The sequence below is a fragment of the Pinus tabuliformis genome, chromosome 1_1 (assembly GCF_031772625.1).
Source record: "Pinus tabuliformis cultivar Carrire ecotype Pingquan chromosome 1_1, CPIR1, whole genome shotgun sequence".
Taxonomy (NCBI): domain Eukaryota; kingdom Viridiplantae; phylum Streptophyta; class Pinopsida; order Pinales; family Pinaceae; genus Pinus; species Pinus tabuliformis.
This window is the reverse complement of record NC_142297.1, coordinates 151,612,863-151,627,360: the sequence shown is the minus strand read 5'-3', so window position 1 is coordinate 151,627,360 and position 14,498 is coordinate 151,612,863. Positions and strand designations below refer to the sequence as shown.

Genomic DNA, 14,498 nt, shown 5'->3' with positions numbered 1-14,498 from the left:
TACATAATTGAGTAGATATGTTCAAATTTGATATGCTGACTCATGAGGTAATATAAAATCGAAATGAAATAATATCAAAATGAAGTAGTTTTGCTTTTCCATTTGGAGGCCTCAAGAAGATGCGCAACGCGTACAGAACAGTTCACCGGTGCCAAAACTGTCCAATGTTGCACAAAAAACCCCAAAATGTCAAAAGTGCCCAAAATCTTGTCAAAATTGGTTTATAAGTTGTTGATGAAGTGTGCTAGGCATGGAAAGAGGCCTCAGCGAGGATATCCAACTTTCCTTTCTCCTCATGCACTTTTAGGGTTTCAAGCTTTGACTTCATTTTCTTGAGCTTGGACCTTGCTATTTGGCTTCCTTGGAAATAGTACTTTGTCATCCTCCTCTGTATATCATTGTCCCTTTTAACCTTTTCTAGGAGATTTTCAAGACGGTTGTTCACCCTCTCAAGCCAATACTCCTTGTTTTCGTTGATCATTATGGCCATTTGCTTATTTAGGGTAAGCTCATTTGCTAGTTCAACTTCTTTTTGTTTCTCTAATTCCAATGCTCTCTTTAGACCTTTGGTTCTTGGCCTTTTCCTTGGCACTTGTTCTTCCAACTCATCATCATATTCTCCATATACTTCATAAAATAAGGCCTTAGCCTTTTCTGCCTCTCTTTGTGCTTTTATGAATTTCACTTCATCAATCAAGTGCTTTGTCTTCAACTGCTTATTCTCCTCCTTGTAGAAGTTAATGAAAAATCTAGCCCTGTCAAAATTAGTTTGGGGTTCTCTAATATTGGCATCCTTCCTGTCACGCCCCTACACCTGCGGTAGTCTTCCAACCGCTTGTAGCAAGGTGCAGCACCACCGAATGTTTTCTTTTCACCAATACTAACATTCATGGACTACGCCTACTTTCACTTTAACATTACTTAGCTTGTGTTTCGCAACCAAGTAAACATACAATTATCATTTATACCAATGAAGCCCATACTCATTCATTATCCATAGCAATTATAAAAGACAACAACAATTGCAACAGTATAAAGGGAGGGGCAACTCCCTGTAATATGAGTCTGCCCGACAATATATTAAGAATATCAATTTACAATGTACAAGTATGTCTTGGCCGAACCAAGTCTCATATTCCACCAATTTTTACAATCATAGGCAACCCTGCCTTTTACAATCTTGTGCACCTCTTGCACAAAAGGTGGTGCTCACCCGAGCCACCTAACACCCTTCCCAAGTCCTACACAAAATCTGCACCTTCACCAAACCCCGGGCACACCTTTCCCACACCTTTACCGGCTTAAGACAATACCAAGTCTGTGCCTTCAAGTATTGCGCATGAGCTATGCACACTCCTACTCAAAACTGCGCACTTGCCTTTTTCCCCTTAAGCTTATGCGAAGATATGTTGAGAGAATTCGATGCAAATGAGCTCCAACGCTCATGTATTTATACACTTCTTAATGTGGGGCCATTATTGGCGGTGGCACTCCAGCCGACCCCCAAAACCATGGCTTCACACCCCTTCGTGTCTTCTTTCAAGTTGGCCTTGCTTCTCACCGCAAGCCACTCCAAGTCGTGGTATAAACCTTCGTTCATCGTTTCATAGGTATCGCACAAGTTCGCCTTTCGTCGCACTTGCGTTCAACCTTTCGCCGCATTTCCGTGTCGTCGCGCCCGCCCATCGTGCAGCCCGCGCCCGCCCGTTGTGCAGCCCGCGCCCACTTCGTGCGCCCGCGCCCGCCCATGCGCCCGTCGTGCACGGTGACTCGCACGACGCCGGTCACATTCACGCCTAAGGACCTTACATCCTCCTCCACCTGAAATCATTGTCGTCCTCGACAACATACCATCTCGGTAGCCATCCACCAAGATCAACAATATCCATGATGTCAACTCCTCTACATAAGGCAAACATCCCTGCAACATATGTAGAACCACTGTCTCCATCATGTCTCGCCTTGGCAACCATCTATCACCACGATCACCATACCAAGGTATAGACCGCATCGGTATGTCATACATCAGAGATCATCTCAATCCATGATCATCGACCACCCTGTCACAATCTCCACATGCTGCTCTCCATCATGGAAGGTTGGCCCTTCCATCAAGCTACATGCCCACTGCAACGTCTCGTGTCGACCTCATCATGTGTCATCATGTGAACTACTGCCATGGTACTCCAACATAATGCTAGCACATCTCTGTACACTACTAGTCCCCATGTCTGAACTAGTCGGATGGCCAGTCCAACTGTCACGCTCAAACCATGAGAGTGAACATCCTCATGCCACCATCAGTTGTTTCTCAAAACATCCTGCCACATCCTCAACTCGATCAAGAATCCATCTCCATATAAGTAAGCCATGCTCAGGTCCATGAAGTAGTCTTCATCTCATCTGCAACATGTTGTCAAAGTAGTTGAGTCTCGGCTCAACCCATGCCCAAGGGTTGCCACCAACGCATCATCATCGTTGTAACTCCATCACTCCAAAGTGTCTCATATCAATCCTCTACATCAAGTCACTCTTCCAAGCCATGCCCATACATGTACTTTGAAATTATGCATCCCATACTGCATCAAAATCTCTGACCTCAGCTCCTCAATGTATCAAATCCTCTAAGTCCACCATATATGAAGTCCCTAAAAGTCACAACCTCATGTCATCATGAACTTCATGAGTCATCTCCAACCAACATCTCAGCAAGCATACAGTCTCGACCCAAAGGTCCCTGCAAGATGCCTCAGCTCTCCATATAGTAGGAATGCTTCATAATCTGCTCACAACTCCATCCAAGTCCATGGTCTTGTTGTATAAAAGTGCACAACCTCTCCATCGGCTCATAAGTAATAAGTCTCCATGTCACATCAGCAAATCCATCTGCACAACATCCCTGCCTTGGCACTCCTCATTGGATGCCCATAAGTGACACCTCTACAAGTGCTCCTGCACAATGTCCCTGCATAAGACTGCCATGCTCCATGTCTCCAACCTGATGTCCATGACTAAGTTGCCCATGTAGTCCAATCAAGTAGACCCATCACAACAATCGGTCATCCTCATCCAAGCTGCAATCTTTGGTCTAGTGAACTCAGTCATCCAACCATATCATCATGTCATGAGTCCCTTCCATCACAGCTCCTCCACCAAAGTGTCCAATAAGACTTGCTCTTGGTCTCGGCCATGAGAAGTCCACCCAAGCATCATCATCATACCCTCAAATGTGTGCCCTTCAATCTATCCATGAGTCATGCCGGGCACTTAGCCAGTCTCCCATATGGCTAAAGCATGACCCATTCCTCCACAACGATCATCAAGTTCCACCCTTGTCAAGGGCCTTTGCACCTTCTACCATAAGGTCACAAACAACCCCAACAAGTCCTGCAACAATCAACAATCCTTGCTTCTCCATACAAGGCTCCATCATAGTCATCCATGGTAAGATCCTCCCTTGCATTGACAAACTGACTTTTCCCTTCCCTGCATACGGTCCATCCACCAAATGCCCAAATGAAACACAAGTATCATTAATACTTACATCATCATGAGGTTCCTCCATATGAGTATCTTCATCCATCCATGTCCACAAACCGTACGATCCTGGTCCAACTTGATCAATCTCAAGTTCATCCTCCATCATGGTCATGTCTGCAACATCTTTGATCATCACGGCTTCCTCTTCCTTGATAGCACAATCTGCAACTTCACCTTGCCCCATTGTCCAACCAAGTTGAAGAAGTTCGTCTTCAACATTCTTTTCCAAGACTTCAAGTTCCTTTCGAATCCGGGTATTCTCTTCTTTCAACATCCTCAACCTGTATAAGGTAAGCAAGAGCTTCCCTTCGCATTCTTTCAAACCTGCCATGCCTTGTCGTTCAGCTTGGTCCAAGCATTAAGCTTCACCTCTGTTAAACTTTTCACCGGCTTCGCCAAGTTCCCTGCAATCATGAACCGGCCCTTGTTCCACTTGTATGTGAAACTAGCTTCCTTCATCTGCAAGTACCTGCGTCCACTGCCATCAACTGTAAAGCTTCTTCAACCCTGAATCAGCCTGCTCTGATACCACCTGTCACGCCCTTACACCTGCGGTAGTTTTCCAACCGCTTGTAGCAAGGTGCGGCACCACCGAATGTTTTATTTTCACCGATACTAACATTCATGGACTACGCCTACTTTCACTTTAACATTACTTAGCTTGTGTTTCGCAACCAAGTAAACATACAATTATCCTTTATACCAATGAAGCCCATATTCATTCATTATCCATAGCAATTATAAAAGACAACAACAATTGCAACAGTATAAAGGGAGGGGCAACTCCTTGTAATATGAGTCTACCCGACAATATATTAAGAATATCAATTTACAATGTACAAGTATGTCTTGGCCGAACCAAGTCTCATACTCCACCAATTTTTACAATATAGACAACCCTGCCTTTTACAATCTTGTGCACCTCTTGCACAAAAGGCAGTGCTCACCCGAGCCACCTAACACCCTTGCCAAGTCCTACACAAAATCTGCACGTTCACCGAACCCCGGTCACACCTTGACCACACCTTTACTGGCTTAAGACAATACCAAGTCTGCGCCTTCAAATATTGCGCATGAGCTATGCGCACTCCTACTCAAAACTGCGCACTTGCCTTTTTCCCCTTAAGCTTATGCGAAGATGTGTTGAGAGAATTCGATGCAAATGAGCTCCAACGCTCATGTATTTATACACTTCTTAGTGTGGGGCCATTATGGGCGGTGGCACTCCAGCCGACCCCCAAAACCATGGCTTCACACCCCTTCGTGTCTTCTTTCAAGTCGGCCTTGCTTCTCACCGCAAGCCACTCCAAGTCGTGGTATAAACCTTCGTTCATCGTTTCATAGGTTTCGCACAAGTTCGCCTTTCGTCGCACTTACGTTCAACCTTTCGTCGCATTTCCGTGTCGCAGCGCCCGCCTGTCGTGCAGCCCTCGCCCGCCCGTCGTGCAGCCCGCGCCCACTTCGTGTGCGCGCGCCCGCCCGCCTGCGCCGGCCCCCGCGCGCCCGTCGTGCACAGTGACTCGCCCGGCGCCCATCGCGTTCACGCCTAAGGACCTTACACTTCCCCTTGAGGACTATGTTAATGTCCTCATAGTCATCCTACTCACTTAGATCAACAAGCTCAAAATCATGTTCTGTCTCATGGAGGTCCTCCTGCTGCTGCTGGATCTCTACCTCTGTCATCTTTTCTTTACCTTTGTGTACCTTCCTTTTTTATGAACAAGACAAGACCCCTCTCACAATTTGTGGGGCAAACACCTGCCTATGGCCTCTCTGATAAGTATGTGCCAATGTGCTCAAATCTACCCTCTTAGGCTTGATGACCTCAGCTCTATCAGGTAACCCTGCATGATCATGAAATGGTGATGATGGTGGTGAAATAAGCTAGATGATGGAGGGATAGATGTAGTGCGCTGAGATGGAAGGGGTATGTCTTCATCATGATGATCAATGGGATGAGATGAAGATGGAATCATATCTTGAGGCTGAATTCTGTTGGAGCTGGGTTTTGGAGTAGTGAAATTATGATTGGCAATGAAAGTGTCCCATGCAATGTTCAGCGGATTAAGGTGATGGAGGACAATGATCTTGATCAGAGAGTGATGGAAAACACTGTTCATTGTTGCTCATACCTTTTTCCCTGAGCTATGTACGCCATTTTCTCAATGCTCCTGAATAAATAATAAGGGATATTGAGCATTCTAACTCTTGTGAAGTGCATGAGCAATCTGATATGGTATGAATGAAGTCTGGAAAATCTGTCTTCACAAATGAAGTACTTCATGATGATTTTCATCATGAGAGCATATGTACCAAGAAGGTGGCTAAAAGGGAAGAAACTATTTCTCTCATTTCTATATTGAGGCTTCAAATATGGCTCATAATACTCAAAATCTAGGTTTCGAGCTTTAAACCACCTTTCACCCACATTAGGTATTCCAGTAGCAGCAGCGATAATGTCTGAGGATATAGTGAAGGTTTCCCCAACAACGGTCACTTGATTGTCTTCAAGATTTGAAATGAACACTCTAGTCAAAACAATATGGCTTTGGACTCTTTGTACCATCACACAAAAATCAAAACATCCCAAATGCTTGAAGGAAGTGACTATCATAGGTGAGGCCATTTACTCTATGGTGTTGGTAGGTTCAAACCTCAAGATTCTTCCTCATTTGTGTGGTTTTCTTTCTTCTTGATCTTCTTCCTCTAAAAAGTCTCTATTTTCTTCCTCCATTATGTGTTTTCTTTCCTCTTGTTTGAAACCGTAGGGATTAGGAAATAGGAGTGGGAATAGGGTAGGAGAAATTTGGGGAGTGGAGGAAGGGATTGGGAACTTAGGGAAGTGATAGGGGAGTGAAATGTGTAAGGGATTTAGGATTTGATATTTAATTACAGGTATGTAGTATGGATTCCTAGGGATTTTGTTGCCTAGGACTTAGCGTTTAAGGGAGAACGCACTCGGGATATGGATTTAGCAACTCAGGGATAGGTATGGAGTTTATTGTGATGTGGGAAGGGGAGTAGGATCTAACGAATAGTTTTTTAAGGGTGTAGGAAAAAAGCTAGGGTTTGCAAGGCTTTAGAATTCCCAATTTTAGGCAATAAACTTCATAGCATGAATGATGACTTTGAAAGGTGTAAGGATGGGTGAACAATGTTGTGCTTACTTGATAAGAGACTTAGAAACCATGTACTGAAGATTAGAAACATTTGCTTGTAGTTTGAGAGCTTGTGGGAAAAATTTGACCGGTGCACAACGCCCTTAGTGTGTACGCAACGCCTTCAACCCGTGCGGAGCGCCTACCTCTGTTTTACTAATTTTGCCCAAAATCGTGAGGAATGGTGATTTGGGGTTTGCTCAAGCAATGATAGGAGGCAAATAGAGTTGGGTTAGATGCTAGGAAGCCCTGTATAAATGAGTGAAATTGATAATTAGCGTTAAAAACCCACTTTCTAATGTTTCTCTTCCCCTTTTGAAATGGTTGCTAATTTCCTTTCTGACTTTCTTCTTTGCAAATGGATGATGCTAGAGTGTTGGCACTCTAACATTTGATTTTTCTTTGGATGGAGTTGGCACATATTTTTCTTAGTTTACAGGGCAGGAATAGTAACTTATTACATATAATGAACATAAAATTACATAAATTGGAAAAAAATATTACATCTCTGTTTTTTAAAATAAAATTGCAATCTGAAATAGAACTCCGACTTGAAATAAAAATTAGAACTTGGGCAAGCATAGCCACATGTTTGCAAATCCTCTTTAAATGAAAAAGGGATATTATTTTTTTCACTCTCATACTTTTTGATGTCCTTATGCAGTCAAATTGTGTTTTAATGGACTTTGGAGAATGAAACCTAGTGACCTGATGGGACATTGAATGACCAGACTCCATGTGGACTTTACTAACACAAAACATGATGAAATGAGCTTTTAAGATCAATGTATGCTCAGTAAGACACAAGAATAAATGAGCTTTTATAATCAATGTATGCTCAGTAAGACACAAGAACATGGGCCAGCAAATGTTGATTTTTTGAGAGAGAGTAGGGCTTTTGACATAGGACTACAATCAGTGAGTAAATTTTTGAATGAGGACCTAGGTGGAATGACAAAAATTTCAGAATGGAACCCTAATATGATATAAAAGAGGAGTTTTGATCACTGATGGCAGTATGCAAACACTGACTCTAACATAAGCAATGAGAGCCTGGATAAATCTAGTTATCCACCCATCTACCCTATCAAACAAAATTCACCTAGCTCACCCCCTAGATAACTAAATAAGTATTGAGAGCCTGTATCAATCCAGTTATTTGTCCATATGACCTATCAAACAACACCCACCCAACTCAACCCCACAAAATGTTGGATGTCACCTTTGCACTAAGTCACAAAATCGAGAGATCTAGGATCTGGCTTGGTCCTTGGTTTGTCAAACACATGCATGACCTAACCTCGAGATGTCGAATGGTCATATGCATTATCTGAGGTCCACCTTTCACCTACTCATTATGTCATGTCATTTGGTGTCCACTTTGATGCCACCTGTGTCGGCGTATTGCTTGTTGTACAATTCTTTGTGTGCACCTCGTTTAGATGGGGCAGTACAATAAGTACCTACACACTGACTATTGAGTTGCTTGTGACTAGCGGATGACTAGTGACCTTGCCACTCGCTACTTGTCACGTTCCCTCTTGAGCTTTTCTTCCGTGCTCTTAGTGATTCGATAGACGTTTGGGTGCTTATGTCAAGCTCTTTGTGACTAAGGTTTGTGGTAGAGGGCCTTGCCACCCCACCACCCGTCAACCATCCTACTCCCTCCTAACATGTGCTTTACCATTTTGCACCTATCTGATGAGGTGCTCTTGTGGGACCTTCACTCGCCTAGAACCATGACTGAACTTTAGAACTTCAAAATATGATTTTTTCTCATCCCTTGGGAGTTTGGCAACTGCCATATACCATTGAAAATCTATTTTAGAGGGATATACAACCAATAAATGTTTATGATCTCTTAAGAAAACTACCTACTGGAAAAATGCCTTCAAAGATATACCACTCAACAAACAACCTAGTCATCATCAAATTAACAAAAACAACCAAGACATCAATAACACCATAAGCATCATGCATGACCATTCAAGAAGCCCTCCCTGAACTTGACATCACTTGAAAACGACTATACTAGACATCAATGACAACAAACTTCCAAAAACTACCAATAGACTCAACAACCCCCCATTTTTCATTGATGGGAATATCTCCTCACATTGTTGGTCATTGATGGCAACACTACCACCTGTCTAACTCCCCTTATCAAGATGAATAACTACCACCGTTTTCTCCTCTTCTCTTGCCTTTAAGCTTCCAACCCCTGATCATTCTCCACCTTTGACATCAATTGCAAAGGGCTTTATCTACTCCCCCTTTGACATCACTCTCCCCCCTTTTGCAATGGAAAGGGGTCCTAGCTGCATAAAACCACACTATCTTCTCATGCTCCCCACTTAATACTAGTTTGCTCCAATGTACTCTCTAATGTTTGTTCACTCTTCCCCCTTCCTAACTTTTGAATATTGATGACAAATATTCTACCAAGGTACCAATTAAGGAGGTTGTAATTCTAATGTTGTATCAATATATTAACACGCCAATGACTAGTTTGAAAACAAAACTCTCCCCTCTTTTACCAATGGACTATGTCATATTTTTGTTGCTATACAACTAAGCCAATGCACACTTATGTTTGTTCTAAGACCTAAATTCCCCCCTACGTTAGTATAACAGGTTGCTTCCACTGATGACTGTTGAACCTAATTGTTTTAACCTCTTATACAAATCAAATGAAACAAAACAATATATAACAACTACAATTTAATCACATGTTCTTCTTGAGAAATCAACTCCCACTAAACACATGTTGTCACTAATCTTGTAGCTCCCCCTAAGCTTATTATATTTCTTCTCTCTAACCTCGTGAATCATTGCGACATACTCACCTTCTTTGCCTTTGACTATTCGATATTCCTGTGGAAAAGTATTTACTTCACTTTACTACTGCATATTTGTTTCTAGCCAATTGAACTTCACTTACTGTTGCTAATACATAGTCTTCTGTTGCAACTCACCCTCATAAAAAAAAAAAAAAAACTTTCTAATGTGACTTAAGGTGTTGTAGTCTCTCGCTTCTGTTTTACTGATAATCTGAGAGATATAAAACTCCCATATAGCCATCTTTGATTTTACCTTTATTAAGAACCTATAAATTTATTAATATCCCAATTGATTTTTCAGCGGATTTTCCATATTCCTCCATTATTTTACAACCTTTAGAAGAAAATATGACCTTCTGTTCATTATCAACCATTTGGCTTCCACTTATAATATTGTGCTTTAAGCCCTCAACAAACATGACATATTTAGCTTTTCCTTTTTCATTATCAAGACTAACTTATCCTTTACCCATTACTCTGGCTGGTGTATTGCCTTTAAGAATGATACTACCACCTTTGAATTCCTTTAGTGAGATAAATTTTATTTTGTGCCCTATCATATGACTTGAGCATCCACTATCTACATACATTTGGTCCTATCTATATTGACCACACAGAGCTAAATTGCATTCCCCCTTTGTTTCTTCATTCTTTTCATACATCCTTGTGCTTTCTTATTGTTTGTTTTGCTTCAATGAACATATTGAGTTGCTTCTACAATCACTTGCTTGGTGTCCATGATTTTCATTTTTAAGCTTGCAGGGAGATCCTTTAAGGAGAAAATGAGTTATATCTTATAATACCACCTTCATGGGGATTAATTTATTTATTCCTTTCACAGTTGTATGGGTAGATCCTTCTTGAGGAATTTGTTCTTATACCAATTGTTCTTTTAACTTCAATCTAATTGGCTTTATCCAAAAAATCAAATCTCTATTGATTTATTACTCCATTTAGCATGGTTCCTTTGTTGCTAATATGAATATATCTTTGTTGGTCCTTAACTTTATTTGTGTCTTTGTTTCCCTTCCCACTGAATCCTTTGTGAATATTTGCATAGTCCTTATCTCCTATCATAAGCATCAAACACCCATTCTGAATATACCTTCGATTTCCTTGACTTCGTGCATAGAGTGCAAATCTACACTCCTTTACTTTTTTGGGCCTATTTTCCTTCCATGTCTGAGTTCCTTCTTCTATTTGCTTGATTTTATAAAGAGGTATGATCTCACCACTTATGAAATCAATTGCTTTGTGCCCATAATTCTTTCAATTATAACATTCAAAGATATTAAGCATAGAAACAAAGGGATTGTTACTTCATTTGTAAATATGATACCTATACTCATTGGGATTTGATACAAACTTTTATTCTATTTCTAATGTTACCATTGTTAACATAAGCTCTACAATTAACAACCTTGTGACCAAAGCTGTTATGAATTTAATGATAGCCGTCAAATAGATGTTGGTACCTGTGAGCAAACAATCTTTGAGAAAAAGAGGTTCTGCTGAACATTTTATGCCTATATTGCTAATTATTCAATTTGCCTTGAGTATCATTTGCAGTGTTGATGGGATCATTTCTTTTCTAGTTCTTCTTTTTGACAGTGGCTTTCTTTAACTTGTTGGATCTTTTAGTTGAGTGCATTTGGATAGCTTTCAGATTCCTCTTTTCCTAGGGAGTTTGTGCCTGATTCACCTTTCAAGATCTCATCATGGGGCTTTTTGTAACCGAAACCCGCTTTGATTGTTGGATACGTTTGCATGCTAAGGATATTATCAAATGATTTAGATCCTTTGGCAAATATGAGGTTCAAATCCATTTTAGCCTTTGTTTTCTCTAGGTATTTTCTTAGAGTAACAACCTCTGCGTCTTAATTTTTCACAGTGCTTCTCCCATTTTGTTTGTTGATTTGTAACGATATCCTCTTTCTCTTTCCCTCTTCAAGTTGAGTTTTCAGAGAGATAATGGATTCTTCATTTCAAATTAGATCTCTCTTTTTGTGATTTTTGGATAGATTCTTTTCCAAAGATGTTCTCCCATCCTCTATTGTCATGAGTAGAGGTCCTCCTTCACCACTACTAGATGTATATTTATCTCTTTCCTATGTTGATAAATTATCCTCTGACTAAAGACTATTATTATTAATCTCATAAAGCTTTCTCTCAACCTCGCGTTCTTATTTATCACTAATATTTTTTCCTAAAATTGCATACAACCATCTACAAGAAATATGACCTATACTTCTACAATTACAATAAAAGAGTGACTTACTTGTGGATTTCACTTCTTCATCTTCACAATTATTTTCTTGACATTTGATGATTCAAGATCTTTTCTTTAATGATGTTTTTAGAATTGCATGAAAGAGCATCTAAAAACCATATATGAAAATACTTAAGGAAGAAGCAACACAAAAGAGACCATAAATACAATGCACTCAAAGTTTGATAAGGGAGTTCACACGATGTAGGCTACATCTCCAGGACCACCACTATAAACTCTAATTTGCTTTAAATATTCAATACACTCATACAACCATAGTACTTTTCTCTCAATGCCCTCTTAATGGTTCACTCTCTCAATCAATCCAACTTCACCTCCTCAAGGTATTCTCCTATATATAATGTTTCTCTTTCACTTTTCATTTGTAATCACCTCTAGATGAGGAGAGAACTTTCTTGGACTATTAGACCATTTACCATGAGCAAATACCAAAGTATAAACCCCTGAAATTGATTGGAAAGCGCATTCAATCAGGGAAAATCCACCTACTAGGAATAACACAAGTTCTCCCTTCGAGAAGTGCGTTACAACACACCCTATTTCCCTGCTCTTCAGTGCTATAATGCACATTTCCTTCATGTTACTTGTGTTACCCTTGTCAAGCTTCCTTTCTTCCATCTACTCAGCTTCAAACTTCCAGAGCCTATTCATGCAAGTCTTAAAGCACCATTTCAACCTTCTATAGAACCCCTGCAAACCCCTGTCAAGTCTCTAATAATCATGATAAAGCCTCCAAACCTATTCAATCTCCCTATGCACGTATCATGATGTCATCATAAGCCTCCACTTATCAATTTGCAACTCAACTTCAGTGTATGGACATTCGACTTTGAGACATTATATCAAACACAAGCGACCATATATTAGACCTATATAAAGCATAGAAATGATTATTAAAAAGCTAAACACTGCTAAGCACTAGATGACATCAACGGACACACTACAATGGCAACAATTTTACGATTCATGGAAAAGTAATCATCGGGGAACTTCCTCTTGGTTGACCATGTTAGTTGAAGCGAGAGGATTTGGCACTCTTTGTTCTCATGGAGCTGTATTTCTATTCCACCCCTAATTTCCACTTGGTTGGTGATTATTCTTTCGACATCCAAGAGGAAAGTTACCTTCTTTTACCCTATCCCTGTATAGGCTTGTCATTTTGTTCAAGAGAGCAAAATGTGTTTCAATCAACTAGAAAGTAACTTTCTCCAATTTAGAGTTATGATGATTATGGGATCTTGAAAAGGATTAGTTGTGCTCAATATTATATATTTGGTTCCTATATTCAAAGTGGACACCCTTAGATATACGAAGTAATCCTAACCTAAATTTAAGGTGGTGGGGATCTTATCCCTTAACATGAGTCGAAATTGACCCGCATATGCGTTTGTATATTGTAAAAGGATGGCATCATCTTTGAACTTCCTATTTACTCAACCTCCTGAACCTATGATTGAATTCATTCACCATTTCATTTTCTTTCTTCTTAATCTCATGGATTTTAGTTAAAAACATTCTACCATCCGTTCTAACAGCCAATCATTTCATGAAAGCTTCATCGAAATCTTGCGAACTTTTGATATTGCTATCTACCAAGTTTGTATACCATGGCTAAGCTTGTATATTTAATGACATTGCAAACTATTTTATGACAATATATTTCTCATCCCCAAGGAAATTATGCTTACCAAATAGTTTAATTAAGAATATTGATAAGTAATCTTGAGCCTGAAGAGATGAAGGATCAACTCCTATTTTTTGTTATAACAATTCAGCTATTGCACTTTCTAGAAATCATGTTTCATCACAAAAGTGAACACATTGACACTTGCTTTCACTTCATCCGTGACCTAGTAAACAATGGTGAAGTCAATCTTTTGTTTTCCAATTCCAAAAATCAATTGGAAAACATCTTTACAAAGCCATTGGAAAAAGCAAGCTTTGAATTTTAAAGGCATTACTTAAGAATTGCTTGTGCTCAAAATTGTAATGAAGATGAAGTCAAAATTAAGGGGGAGTGTTGATTGTAATTGTTGACTACATATTCTAGTTGTTAGGTAGTTTACTCAACCAATAGTTTTGGGAATGTCATGCATTCAATTCATAAGCAATAGTTTTCAATAATGAGTTAGATCATATCAAACAAGGTGTTCAATTGAGTCAGACAAGTAGTTTTTGATATTCTCTATGTAACCAATTTTTGTGTGGAGTGCCAAAGTGGTATCTTAATGTGAGAAGAGCTCTAAAGCTCCATTGGTTTTTCAATCTATGTAACTTTTTGTTTTACAAAGTTTCTTCACTCTTCCTCCTATACCGACATGGTATCAAATCCTTGGCCTAGGTTTGATTTTCTTGAGTTACATTAGAGAGGAGTGTTGGACCAACCACCGCACCTCTGGAAATCAATCACATGGACTAACTGGCACCTTGGGAACATGGCATTGACTGCCCACTCAAATTAATCATAGGGGTTTGGAATTTTACTAATGCCTGTGGGTTTTGGTGTAATGGAAAATCTCAACATGGCAATTGTAGCAGAGTATTGATAAAGCAACAATGTTGTTTAACAACATGAATAGTGACACAAGTGGTACAAGAGATTTGCATTTCATTGGAAAAAACATCAACATGATTGGTCTTGCAAGCATATGAGGGCCCAATTACCATGCT

The 14,498-nt window shown here is 40.0% G+C and overlaps 1 protein-coding gene across 1 annotated transcript in view; it reads right to left on the bottom strand.

Annotated features, from left to right (window-relative positions):
• LOC149212058 (MADS-box protein SOC1-like) overlaps positions 1 to 14,498 on the bottom strand; it is a 232,254-nt gene that overhangs the window by 109,974 nt on the left and 107,782 nt on the right. The window lies entirely within an intron of this gene.